The following is a 13,819-nucleotide window of genomic DNA, read 5'->3' as shown; positions in this document are numbered from 1 at the left end:
TATTCAAAAAAAATCTCAAAAATTTAATTCAAATAATACGATGTCTCAAAAAATGTAATTTTTGAAAACTTCGTAGTTTTACAGAATTCCCACCACTTTAAGACGGTATTACTCAAGTTTGAATAATTTTAATACAATGTTTTTGCTATTTTTTTAAAGCTTGGGATGTAATCTTTAAAAAACACTGAATTATTTTAGTTTAAAATTGAAATAAATAATTTATTTTTGAGAAAACTAAGAAAGATAACAAAAATGTAATACAAAATCCGAAAATTACCAGCTGAAAAAATGTATATACAGAGTGATCAAAACTTTTTTCTGTAAAACTTACCTAAAATACATTTAATAATAAGCTTCAACAATACTAAATGTTCAACAAAAAAAATTTTTTTTAGCATTTATACAGTATGACTGCGTAACTTGGAACCTATTGATAACTTTTTTAATATCAGTTTTACGAAAAAAGTTATTTTTTATAAAATACTCTGCATCGTATATAACACAAGATGCAACCATCAAATATCAAATTTTGTTAATTTTGTACGAGGTATGTCAAAAAATATGAATTTCACTCAAGAGTAAAGTACCTTTATATTTCACAATATCGAAAATTTTTATGAAGAAAAGTTGTTTGTAATTAAAAAGTATATTCCAATATGTAATTATATCCTTCTAATCGAAAATTTGTTTTTTTTAAATATTCTTTCTAATACATTTTAATTTTTAATATTATTGTGAAAATTATTTGTTTATCTTTTTTTTTAAGAATGAAATTCCATATTTGTTTTACTGGATTCTACTTGTTTTTCATTTAAATATCCGCCATTTTGGATCCGCCATTTTGAAATTTAAATTTTTAATCTTTAATTCAGATTTAACAACCTGTTTAAAATAAAGACAATAAATGTTTTACAAAAATGTTATTTTTTATGTTCTTTTTAGAAAATCCGCATTTTGGATCCGCCATTTTATAGTTTATAATGTTAACATTTAAGTTATGTTTATCAAAGCACTCAAAAATAAATAGATGTTGAAATAAATACATTTTGTAAAATTATTATGATTTTACAACTATTTTTTAAGTTATCCGCCATTTTGGATCTGCCATTTTATAATTTAAATTATCAAAATTTGATTTAGGTTCAGCAACCTCTCAAAAATACCTCTCTTTATAAAAAAAATTCGGATTTTACAACTACTTTTTAAGGATTTTTAGGAAAAAATCCGCCATTTTGAATCCGCCATTTTGAATCCGCCATTTTGAATTTGCAAATTGTAATATCAGATTCGGGTTCAGCATAATCAAAACTAAAATAAAAACATTTTTTATCAAAATAAAATGTTGAATTCACCCATATTCTTAACATTCTTTATGCAAAACAATTGTTATTGTTTAAACAATTAATAAACAATTAGCGGCGAAATTTGTGAGTAGAACTTTTTACTTTAACATATTTATAACCTAACAAAAAAAGTTTTAGAAAAATATAACCTTGTTTGATTTTTTCCGAAACATTGTATCTTTTCGTTCTAATTGCACTCCCCTATTATCCTAACTTGCGCGTTTATTGGGTTTTATTTGTCTGTCTCCGGTTTAAATATCGTATCAGCTAATACATTTCTATGTTTTTATAATCAATTACTTTTAATGGGAAATAAGCCACAATTTTACAAAAAAAATGATTTTATTAACGTTTCGAAGCCCAAATCGGGTTTCGTTGTCAAAATACAAAATACTACTAAAATAAACAAATATAAATACAATATAAATAAGTCAGATTAAATAAATTACAAAATACTACTAAAATAGACAAATATAAATACAATATAAATGAGCCAGATTAAATAAATTATTAGAAGAATTTTTTTACTTAGCAACAACATTTTTGTTTATTTTAGTAGTATTTTGTATTTTGACAACGAAACCCGATTTGGGCTTTGAAACTTTAATAAAATCACTTTTTTGGTAACATTGTGGCTTATTTCCCATTAAAAGTTATTGATTATAAAAATGCCACAAAAAAATACCTTCAAAACATTTCTATGTTTATTGAAATTTGTCAAAAAAAATTTTTTGGACCTTGTTGGGAGGGGGGTATTTCCCAACCCCCACCCCCCTGTTGATCCGCCAGTGAACAAATAAAGGCGTAGGCGGTCTCATTTAAAATTGAAAATAAACACGTTGCGTAATATTCAAACTTTTCAAACTGTTTGAAGATGTTTGAATTCAAGTCAAACCTAAAGATATCGAAATCAAGTCAAGTCAAACTTTTTTATACAAAAAGTTTGATTTTCAAGTCAAGTCAAGTTTGTTGAGTAAAATCAAACTAGTTTGACTTGATGCATCTCTAGTTTCCACCATTTCAGGCTTCCTCAACGGCGCTAGCGTGCAGTCCTCTGAATCGAAAAACAGCTCGACCATCTATTTAAGGGGAATTTCAAAGATCATTGAAATTCTCATTGGGACGCGATCCAGCGACATCTCCTAAACAAATTGAAAAGTGTCAGATGCAGAGTTCACCAATATAATAAAATTAAAATGGTAAATAGTTATTTAAATCTGAAACTTTTCGTGTTGAAAGTTTTTTCTGGTACATCCTTAATCCGCGACTTTTACAATTTATAAGACCGCAGACGACGAATATAGAAAACAAAAAGGACTCTACTATATGCAATCACATTCCGTTTTCATTCATCTAGGAAATGGACAGAAAGAAACTTCCTAGTACTCAAACCTAGATTTGCATTTTGCTTCTATGAACTTATATTTTTTAAAAGTTATTTTTTGAGGTTTCTATATATATCTCCTATTTGTGAACAAGAAGTACAAAAATAATGTAAAATTACGTGGTATATTTTATTTTATTTTTGTAGATTTAGCAGGCCCTTGTCAAAGCTATTCATTCTACATAATCGTTTTGAAACGTTTGAAAAGATTTGTCAAACCTTGAAATAAAATTACCGGTGAAGACCGCAATCAGTGATCCAAAAAATAGAGAAAAAAGTCGGTTGTTACCGCTTAATTGAACATAATTATCGAAAATAATTAATCGAGATAATTACCAGTAAGGACGTCGATAACAGGAAGTATGGAACACTTAACAAAAACTGAATTTTTATGTAGATGTGAAATTAAGGTGAAAATGATATTTCTTCTAAAATAATTATAAGTAGAAACTTTCTCTGCATTTGCAATTTAAAGTTGTAGGTACATAGTCAATTATTCGCAAAATTTTTAAGTATTATCAGACATTGGATTTTTTTTCAGATGTTAATAAAGTTGACTTTATAACGAGCCATCACAAAAAAAACAACGTAAGTAAGGCAGGCTTTGAAATAAGCCTTCCTTCTTTCGCATGGTTAGTTGCTCTCAGACAAGGAACTCAAAATAAATATTAGGTACATAACCTTATTATTTGATTTCTTTAAAACACAATTTTAGTAAAATAGTCTAAAGTACGTTTAATTAATTTTACTATCTTTCCGTTACAGAGAAGTATTATAATATAAGATATAAGAATATGATATAAGAATAGCACAAGACTACGATGATATCTGTTACATGACAAGAAAGCTAATAAAAGAATATAGGAAATGAGGACTAGAGATCAACTAACATAGGAAAAACCGAATACATATATGAATATCGGTGGGACGCAGCAGAACTTGATCCTAGACGGAGGAGAAAAATCAGTAAATGTAACGAATACCTGGGTATGAAAATCACGAATGACGGAACACTGGACGGAGCCATTAAAGAACGAAATATTCAGGGCAGGAAAGCAATTACGCTTCTAAACTCAGTATTCCTGGACAAGCAGATAAACAATCAAAAAGAAAAAGATCTATATCGCTGTAGTGAAAAGCATTATAACATACGGCTGCGAAGTCACCGAAATGGATTCTTGGAGAAGAGTTACAGGAAGATCAAGAAGAGAACATGTCACCAATGAACGAACACGAGAAATAATGAAGGTAACACATACAATAAATGACGAAGTCAACGAAATACAACTAAGATGGTGTGGTCACGTACAAAGAATGCATGAGAACAGAATCCCAAAACACGTACAAAACTGGAAACCGCAAGGTAGAAGAAGAAGAAGAGGTAGACCAAGGAAAAGTTGGCAAGCAGGAATAAACAAAGCCATGGATGAATGAGGTCTGCAAGTAGATCAATGTGCGGACAGAGAGGAATGGTGAATGGGTATCGGAAGGCGGAGAAAGTTGTAAACCAATAGTATATATACATATATTCTTCTAAGATAGTATATTAACTTCAACTAGTTTTATCTATTTTATTTCATTCTTAGTTTATTATCCTCTTTTTTGTCACTCTACTCATCCATCTAAGCATTCTCGTTTCCACCACATGCATTGGTTATTCCTTTCTTTTTCACTGCCAAATATTCAGTTCCGTACTTCATACATAACCGATCTTATGGCAATTTATGGCAGCTGGTAGGAGCATACAGAAGGCGGATAAGATGCCAGGAAGCAGGGTAAATAACAGTGATTAAAAATCACCCAGAGTTGGAAGTGGTATCTGCTAGATACTAGATGCTATGCAACCTAAATATAATTTCGAAAACCCGTTTACAGACCTCTTTCCAGGAAGGGACGAATGGGAGTCGAATAAAGCTAATCTCTTAATCTTAAGGCAGATCAATGCTGATATACAGATAGCTCTAAAACCGATGAAGAAGTTGGAGCTGGGATATATGGAGGGAGACCAAGGCTAAGCCTTAGTGAAAGCCTACGTCATCTCTATACTATCTTCCAAGCGGAAATTTATGCTATAGAGAAGTGCCTGCAGGAACTAATTACGATGAACTGCAAGGACAAATCTAGAAAAATTATATGTGACAGGTGACAGCCAGGCTTCATTAAAGGCACTGGAATCGAATCGAATTGGTTCCAAGTTAGTTTAGAACTGTCTTCAGAATCTGATTCGGGTAGGAAAAAGTAACAAACTAAGTTAACTCTGGGTGCCAGAATATACTGGTATTACAGGAAACTAGAAAGCATACCTACTTGCCAGAGGAGGGACAAAACAAATATTCATGGGCCCAGAACCTCTCGTTGGTATAGGCACGGCCAAAAGAAGAATATCGGACCTTCGAAGAAAAAAGATCCAATGACCTACTAGATATTAATAAGACAGATCTGCGTGTTATCGTAGGTCTCTTAACAGGACACCGTCGCCTCAAGAGGCACATGAACAAAATCGGACTGGCAAAAAGTGCGAATTGCAGATTCTGTCATGTTGATGACAAAACGGCGGAACACGTTCTGTTCAACTGCCCGAGGTTGGATAGAATAAGGCTCAATATATTAATTTGAGTATTATCAACTAGAGCCCTATGACTTCGTAGATAACTAGATCCCTACAACAAAAACTGACCGAGGGGGAAACGCAGTTTTTGTTTCTATTTCATTCAGAGTTGGATCACCATCTCCAGATAGCTATTTCTGCATCTCATGCTTCATGGGTGGAGCTATGCAGTCACATTTGAGGTAACACAGATGGGGCGGCGTACGTCGACTGAACCCCCGCTGAGATGTCGAAAGCGACGCATCCCTTACTATACTTTGATGCAGTAACACACACCAGACGCTCTTAAAATTTTCGATGCAGCGTCTTTCTGGCGACATGTCCTGGAACCCATCCACCGCCAATCGGTTTTATGACTTCGACGGCATATCATAAATGCGTGTATCGTGGTGCAACACAGACGATTGAGCTGTTTTCTAGCGAATTCTGTAGTGAGTGTTGTCAGATCGTGTTTTTGTGATGGGAAATACAGATGTAGAAAAATTAATTAATGAAATTCAGATGAGACCAGCTATTTGGGATATGCGTATTGATGAATATTCAAACAAAATAATAAAAAACAGGCCTTATTTATTATTTTATTTATTATGCTCTACAGGCCTTGTATTTAGAATTTTATATATAATTTATATATAATTGTATTTGATGTCTATGTAAAATTGCTGAACTATGGTTCTCCCCTATATCCTATTTTTCACCTCCTCTTTCCAGTGTGTCATTTCCATCGATACTATACCCTCCTGGAACTTTCTTGCCGTCTTTTTCTTGGTCTACCTCGTCTCCTAGTCCCAACTGGTCTTCTGTGCAGTACCATCTTTGGCATTGTTTCCTTATCCATCTCCTCGACATGACCTGCCCACCTGATTCTTTATGACTTTGTGTATCTTGTTACACTTGGTTCCTTGTAAAGCATCCTTAATTCTTGATTGGTGCTTCTATGCCAACCGTCTTCTGTATCTGTATTCTTTCCCCTGAAAATAGCTCTTAGTACGTTCCGTTCTCAACTCTATATCATTTTTTCTTCTGTTTTATTTAGCACCCATGTCTCACATCCGTAGGTGACTGTTGCTCTTATTACGGTTTTGTATATTCTAGTTTTCGTCTTTCTCGATACGTACTTTGGCTTTAATTTGAATAATTTTTTTGTTAATATTAATTTGTGAAACATCACTATTTCCCAATAGATGGGGTACAATAGAGGGGCATCAATTTAACACCTGTATTTGCTCAGTGGCGTACCATAGAATGGACAGCCTCTTAGCGTTATAAATAGTTTTTCTTAGGTGATATGCTTTCCCTCATAACGGTTTTCATTTCTTGAACACAGCTCTTTAATACTCACTAATAACTGTAAAATTAAAAAACATCTCTGGGCCTTTATTATATTAATTTCGTTAATATAATGTGTAAAAAATCCCTTATAAATAATTTCGTTCCTTTATGATGGGATGTATCCAATATCTGCGTTTCTTTTTTTCTTTAATCTAAGATAAAATAAACTTGTATTTATTACAAAAGCCAAATCGTCATAACTTTCAGACATCGTATCGTACAGCAGCCAACACGTGACTAAATTTGGCAACAAGGAAATACAAATACTTTAAATCGTAGCATAGCTGCCGCTGTTATACCGCGCCATGTGTTTTACGCTGCCTCGACGTCGATTCGACGCGCGCCGCCTGGTGTGTCCTTGCTCTTTTTCCTAGACGAAAAGAGGGTAGATACGTGACCGTTGTCCTTTCTACTTTCTTCTATATTCGTCGTCTCCGAAATTATAAATTGTTAAAGCCGGAGGTTCAGGATGTAACCAGAAAGCAGTTTCTTTTGACGAAAAGTCTTAGATTTAAAATATTGTTTATTGTTTTATTTCAATTATTTTTAATTGTCTTATTACAGTAAACATTGTAACTGGGTCTTTTCGTGTTCCTCGTTTTAAAAACTGACCCCTTTAAAAACAAACGAGGAATTCAAAGTAGAGAGTACAAGAAAGAAAGAAATGCAAAACCCTCTTCAGTATTGCAATGCAATGTACTCTCATAATAACCTTGGTGTGAGAGCACGATAGGGATGAAGATATGCATGCCTTACTCAATTCAAATATTTGTGCTAACAAACGCAAAAAAAGAATTAGACTTACACCTTAAGAATCTTGATAACAGTAAAATTTCTTAAATATCTGTTTTTAACGCTCCTCTTTAAATTGTATTAATGTTAAAATTCCACATGTATAAGGTCTCACAGTATTTTTTCTTCTTAGATGAGTCAACCGCAGTCCATTTTCAGTTCATTATTATAAGAATGTCTAGACACTGGGTTAATTATATACCTGTAGAATTTGAAACGGAATCTCGGACTGAAATCATCGGTTGCTTTTTACCTGTGAAATCGGCTTCCCTTTCAACCTAAATGGAATTTCGGTTAGGTAGTACCTTTAAATTTTCGTTTTCTTCTTATTTCTGGTGTTTTTGTGGGCTATTGGCCCCACACCGGTACCGTTTTGTTTTGTTCTATGTTATTAGTTATTACAGAGGTGTCTACCTGATTTTATTGCTGTTTTTTGGTCGCGCAGTCAAATTACTCATTTTTGTTGTTTCTATAAATGTGCTCGGAGGAATTTAGGGTGAATATGAGGTGCTAAAAATAGATCTCGTGGGGCAATTAGTGTACACAGTTTATAACTGGAGAATACTGTAAAATCCTGAAAGATCAGCACATAAAGTTAAATTCTAATTCCTATAATAAAATATTAATGGGCAAAAACGAAAATATTACCATAAATTGTAAATTTCAATGTGTATTAAACGAGCACCTATAAACATTAAATTGCTTGCATTTTTAAATTGCGTAGGCATGTTTTATAAATGGAAATATAAAGTTGTAATAGTACAAGTTAAGAAAGAGAACAGTTACGAAATGAAACTTATCGAAAATCATGTATTGTCTCATGCAAAGATGAAAATTTAAGAAGTTACCTTTACCAAAAAGCATTATGAAAATGTATTAATTTGTAGTACCTATTAATATTATATCTGTAAAACCAAATTGACTTTTATATTGACTAAATTGACTATTTGTTCTTATAGTTAGTAGACATTTATATAGCCTTCAGCATGTCTATGAGAACAGTATGTCTTCTACAGAAGTGTTATCGCCGACTCAGCCCATCATCTAGCAGCAGCAGGATCAAAACCACATATATGTAGTAGGTAGGCAAAATGAAAGATTACCCATGAGCGATCATATTAAACACATATTTTCTATGTTCCAGAAAGTAATGAATCAGTACCAGTATTATAAGAACAGTTTATATAATATTATTACATGTACTTGGGCTGGCCAATTTTTTTTTGTGACACGGTGACAAGAATATACAGCGTGTTTTATATGTTCCTTTATGGGTAATCTTTCATTTTTCCTAATATACAAGAATACCACGTAGAAAAAACATGAGAGGTGGGAAACCAGAGAGATACAGGACTCGACCCTTGAAGGATGAACAAGTGGCGGCAAAAGATCAATCAGTTAATAACTACGTTAGATACGGAAGCCGGACCCACAATAAGTGGTGAACGGAATTTATGTAAAGTAGTCTCTTCTTCGTCTCTTCTTTTTTTTTTCTGAATTCATTTGAAATGAACGTAGTTCATAAGGTGAATTTTTATTACCAATATATGACCCAAACAACACCTGAAAAATTAAAATTAATAGAGACGCAAGAAGATCAAGCTCGAAAATAAAACATACAAGTCGACGCCGCGCCGATTACCGAATTTTGACAATTTGTGCCAGAATCGAAGTACCCTAAATTAAAAAAGGTTGCTTGTCGAATTATTTCCATATTAGGAACAACGTACTTGTGTGGACCATATTATTCCCTTTTAAAATTCGTGAAATCTAGGCACCTATCAGTATTAACTAACCAGCATTTGAAAGAATTATTAAGGCCATCAGCGTGAATATGGTAACTACAGAGGAATAACACTTTTGAACCAGTCTATAAGATACCATATAATCCATACTCTCGGAAAATTCGTAGCGGATATCAAATAGATGCAGATCTAGATGGTCAAGAGTAAACCAGATTTTCATATTAAGGCAGGTCCTTGAAACAGCCAGCATATTTATCCTTTTTGGATAACTTTGATACATCCTCGTAATATATCTGTAAACGTTCTATCTCCTATTTTTACTGTTAACGAGGTATTTTGTTTCGTGAAGTTATCTCGACATATAATTTAGCATATTATTCTTGTATTTTTAAACCCCAGGCAATAAATTTAAAGAATCAAATAAGTTATATTCCTTAGCAATTTAAAAAATTATTACGCAGGGAACCATATTTTTCTATGGATGCTATACAATGTGCAACTTCTCTCACTACTTACATACATTCAAAACGAACAATTTCTCAGGTTGTGAGAAAAGTCGGTCACTGCAGTGAGAAATATTTTTTCTCACGGGTTCCATACGTAGAATCACGGTTTGTCAAAATGTGTCAAATGAAAACTTACCACGAATTACCTTTCAAAACTGTTCAAATATAACTGGTAACTATAATTTTAAATAAATAAAAGTATATAAATATTAAAAATATTAAATACCTACATATGTGTATAATATTATGTATTTTATTTCAATTTTGGCATATAATCTACATAAAAGCACATAAATTATTTAATTTTGAAGTTTGAAATCTTGACAAAAACGCATCCATAGAAAAAGTACAGTGTACAACACGTGAGAAAACGACATATTTCTCCCTCGTTTGATTTGCGGCCCTCGCCTCGTGCCTTGGGAGACTTCTGCGCTCGTGAGAAATATGTCTTTTTTCTCTCTTGTTGTACAATATACTATTTTGCAATTTGTTTCGGGAGAACAAAATAAATAAAATTAAATTCATGTTTTTTATGCGGTCATTTGATTTGTTTATGAGTGTTTTTTATATTAACTATAAATTCACCTATGAATCAAAAGTTTAGGTTTTTAATGATGTTTCATCACATATACACAATTAGAGACCAGTTGAGGCTTTTTTGAAATAAAGTCAACTGATTGAACCCAAGAAGTCCTTCGTCAATCCATTTTGTCTTAAATTACATTCATATAACCACGAGACAAATCATATTCAACTTTCTGTCAATACTTCTGCAATAACCTCATAAAACTCGGCTAAATCGCTAGCAATGTGCGCCATTATTAAGAATGTCGTTTCAAAATTTATTGCCAATCAAATCAACAGTTTTAAAATGTAATTTCAGCTCAATATTCTTCAGCTCTTCGACAATAAAAGTTGTCATCGGTCGCATAACTACAATTGACTGTTAAATTCAACTTGACATCAATCTGTGTAAGGAGACACAAACGAATCGGCAATGGCGTAGGAGCTTTTACTTTCTTTAGTCAGATTTTGGAATATAAATTGGAATCTAGATCGCATGAAGGAGACCCGTTTTGGGAAATTGTTTAATTATCGGTTTTCTACAAGAATAAAAAAACTCTAAACGCGGTAATGAGTGGCGCACTCAATATTTCTGAAACAAAAGAGCTGATTTTAATATTACGTGGCGCAAATGTATTTATGTAATGTATTTATCTACTCTACGTCATATTATGTATAAGTTTTTAGTTTGTGAAAACTGTCATTATAGATAGCAGTGCGTGAAGCGTTTAAAGTGTGCGCGAAGTAACAATGTATTATAAATGGGATTTACTTTTTCGCACTGTTTTTGGCACACTTTCATATAATCAAATATCCTTAACTTTCGCGTTTTCATGGTGATGACATAATGAGCAATAAATTACAACAAAACTTTTGACAGTTTTGTGGTTTGAAAGAAGTTAGAATTTTTAAATGTCAAAGTTCTAAAAATTGTAGAATAGAAATGAATTCCAGTGACGAAGAGTTAGTTTTTTTTTATTTGTTTATCGTAGATAAAATATTGTATGAAACTGTGCGTGAAGTACTTTTTGCGAACTTACGCGATGTATAGCACTCGCTCCGATGTCGCTCGTGCTCTAAACATCGCGTGCGTTCGCAAAAAGCATACTTCACGAACTGTTTCATAAACAACTATTTAATCCAGAAACATTACATCCAAGTTAATACATTTAAATTATAAAAAAAACTTTGAAAAACTCGCTGATACAAGAATAAAAATGCACTAAAAGCGGTAAAAATGAGCGGCGCACAACTACAAAACAGCTGATATGAATATTACGTGGCGCAAAAATGTATTTTCATTTTGATGGAAAATAAAATTGTAGTTTTATTTTAAAAATTTTTTCCATATTTGCTAAATTTGCAGTAAAACGCGCCACAAAAGAGTCTCAAACTGCAAACTTTGTCAAAGGTACTCTTGTGGCGGGTTTTCCTTCAAATTTAGCAAATATTATGGAAAAAATTTTCAAAATAAAACTACAATTTTATTTTCCATCCAAATGAAAATACATTTTTGCGCCACGTAATATTCATATCAGCTCTTTTGTAGTTGTAATATTGTGTGCGCCACTCATTTTTACCGCGTTTAGTGCTTTTTTATTCTTGTATCAGGAGTTTTTCAAAGTTTTTTATAAATTAAATGTATTAACTTGAATGTAATGTTTCTCGATTATAAGTTAAGCGTTATAAAACACTATACAGACAGCAAATAGATCAAATAAGGACAGAAAACTTAGAAGAAGACATTAACCAACTATGGGCAAATATACGACATATTGTGTTACAGAAATCGGTTGAAATATTGGGCAAAACCAGGTCAGAAAAACGAAATCATTGGTTTGATCATGAGTGTGAAATGGCCACAAATAGAAAGAATGCAGCATATCAAAAAAACCATGGACGCAGGTTGTACACGGAGAAAAAAAGAAGAATATATACGTCTTAGAAGAGAGGAAAAACGTATCCATCGACGTAAGAAGAGGGAATACGAACAGAACACTCTCAATGACATACAAAGTTTATTTGATAAAAATTAAACACGAAAATACTACAAATCCTTAAATAATAGCCGTCGAGAATTTAAACCACGATTAAAAATTTGTAGAGACACTAACGATGAAATTCTACATGACAAAAACTTAGTTCTTAACAGATGGGCACAACATTTCAGCGAACATCTAAATATAAACGATATTAAAGGAGGTTACAACATAGGAAATCAACAAAATCTATATCATCAACTACACAGTGAAGACCCAACAAGAGAAGAAGTGTCAAATGCCATCCTAAAACTCAGAAACAATAAAGCCCCAAGAATCGACGAAATCTGTTCGGAAATGTTTAAAAAAGGTGGTGATCAACTTTTTGCAGCAATCCATAAACTGATACTTCTTATATGGCAGAATGAATTGGTACCAGAAGAGTGGCTAAAGGGAGTAATATGTCCGTTGCATAAAAAAGGCGATCAACTGGATTGTAAGAACTATAGAGGCATTACTTTGTTAGCATCTGCATATAAAATCTTCGGCAATGTATTGTTTGAAAGGCTTAAACATTTTACAAAGGATATTGTAGGTCAATACCAATGCGGATTTATTGCTGGAAAGTCAGCTATACATCAAATTCAAGCACATAGGCAGATTCTAGAAAAGTCACTAGAATATAACATAGACACCCACCATCTCTTCGTCGACTTCAAAGCAGCCTACGACAGTGTTAAAAGAAGCGCATTATATAATGCAATGATAGACTTTCGGATCCCACCTAAGTTAGTTAAGTTGACCCAACTAACAATTCAAAACGTAAGCTCGTGCGTTAGAATTCAAGGAGAAAACACTACGTTCTTTGACGTTAATAATGGTCTAAGACAGGGAGACGCGCTGGCGTGTCTCCTCTTTAATATTGCCTTGGAAAAGGCAGTCAGAAAATTAAATATTAGAATGAATGGAACTGTTTTTAATAGATCGACGCAAATTCTCGCATTCGCTGACGATATAGTTATAGTGGGCAGAAGTTTGAGATACATGGTGCAGTGTTTTATAAGGCTTGCGGACGCGTCAAGTAAATTAGGACTTGTGGTAAACGAGGAAAAACCAAATGTATGTTGGTTTCTAAAAACTCCCGAAATATCCAACAGAGAATTCAAATTAACAATCACACCTTTGAGCAAGTCAAGGAATTCACATATCTTGGATCGCTAGTAAACTCAATAAACACGACAAGCGATGAAATAAAAAGACGCATAGCAATAGCAAACAGAACTGTTCACGGTCTTATAAAAATATAAAACGTGCAGTAAAGCTCAACATATACAAGACCTTAATAAGACCGGTTTTGATATATGGAGCTGAAACGTGGATCCTATCTCAAAGTGATGAAAGACTTCTTGGTATTTTTGAGAGAAAAATTCTTAGGAAGATTTTTGGGGCAGTAAATGAAAATGGGCTATGGCGTCGAAGATACAATTTTGAACTGTATCAGTTATACACCGATCCAGATATTGTGAAATTCGTTAAAGTGCAGAGACTTATATGGGCTGGACACAT

General features: G+C 33.0%; 1 protein-coding gene across 6 annotated transcripts in view; it reads right to left on the bottom strand.

Annotated features, from left to right (window-relative positions):
- LOC114330581 (protein TANC2) overlaps positions 1-13,819 on the bottom strand; it is a 632,990-nt gene that overhangs the window by 146,860 nt on the left and 472,311 nt on the right. The window lies entirely within an intron of this gene.

Source organism: Diabrotica virgifera, chromosome 3, assembly GCF_917563875.1.
Source record: "Diabrotica virgifera virgifera chromosome 3, PGI_DIABVI_V3a".
Lineage (NCBI taxonomy): Eukaryota > Metazoa > Arthropoda > Insecta > Coleoptera > Chrysomelidae > Diabrotica > Diabrotica virgifera.
This window is presented reverse-complemented; position numbering and strand designations above follow the sequence as displayed.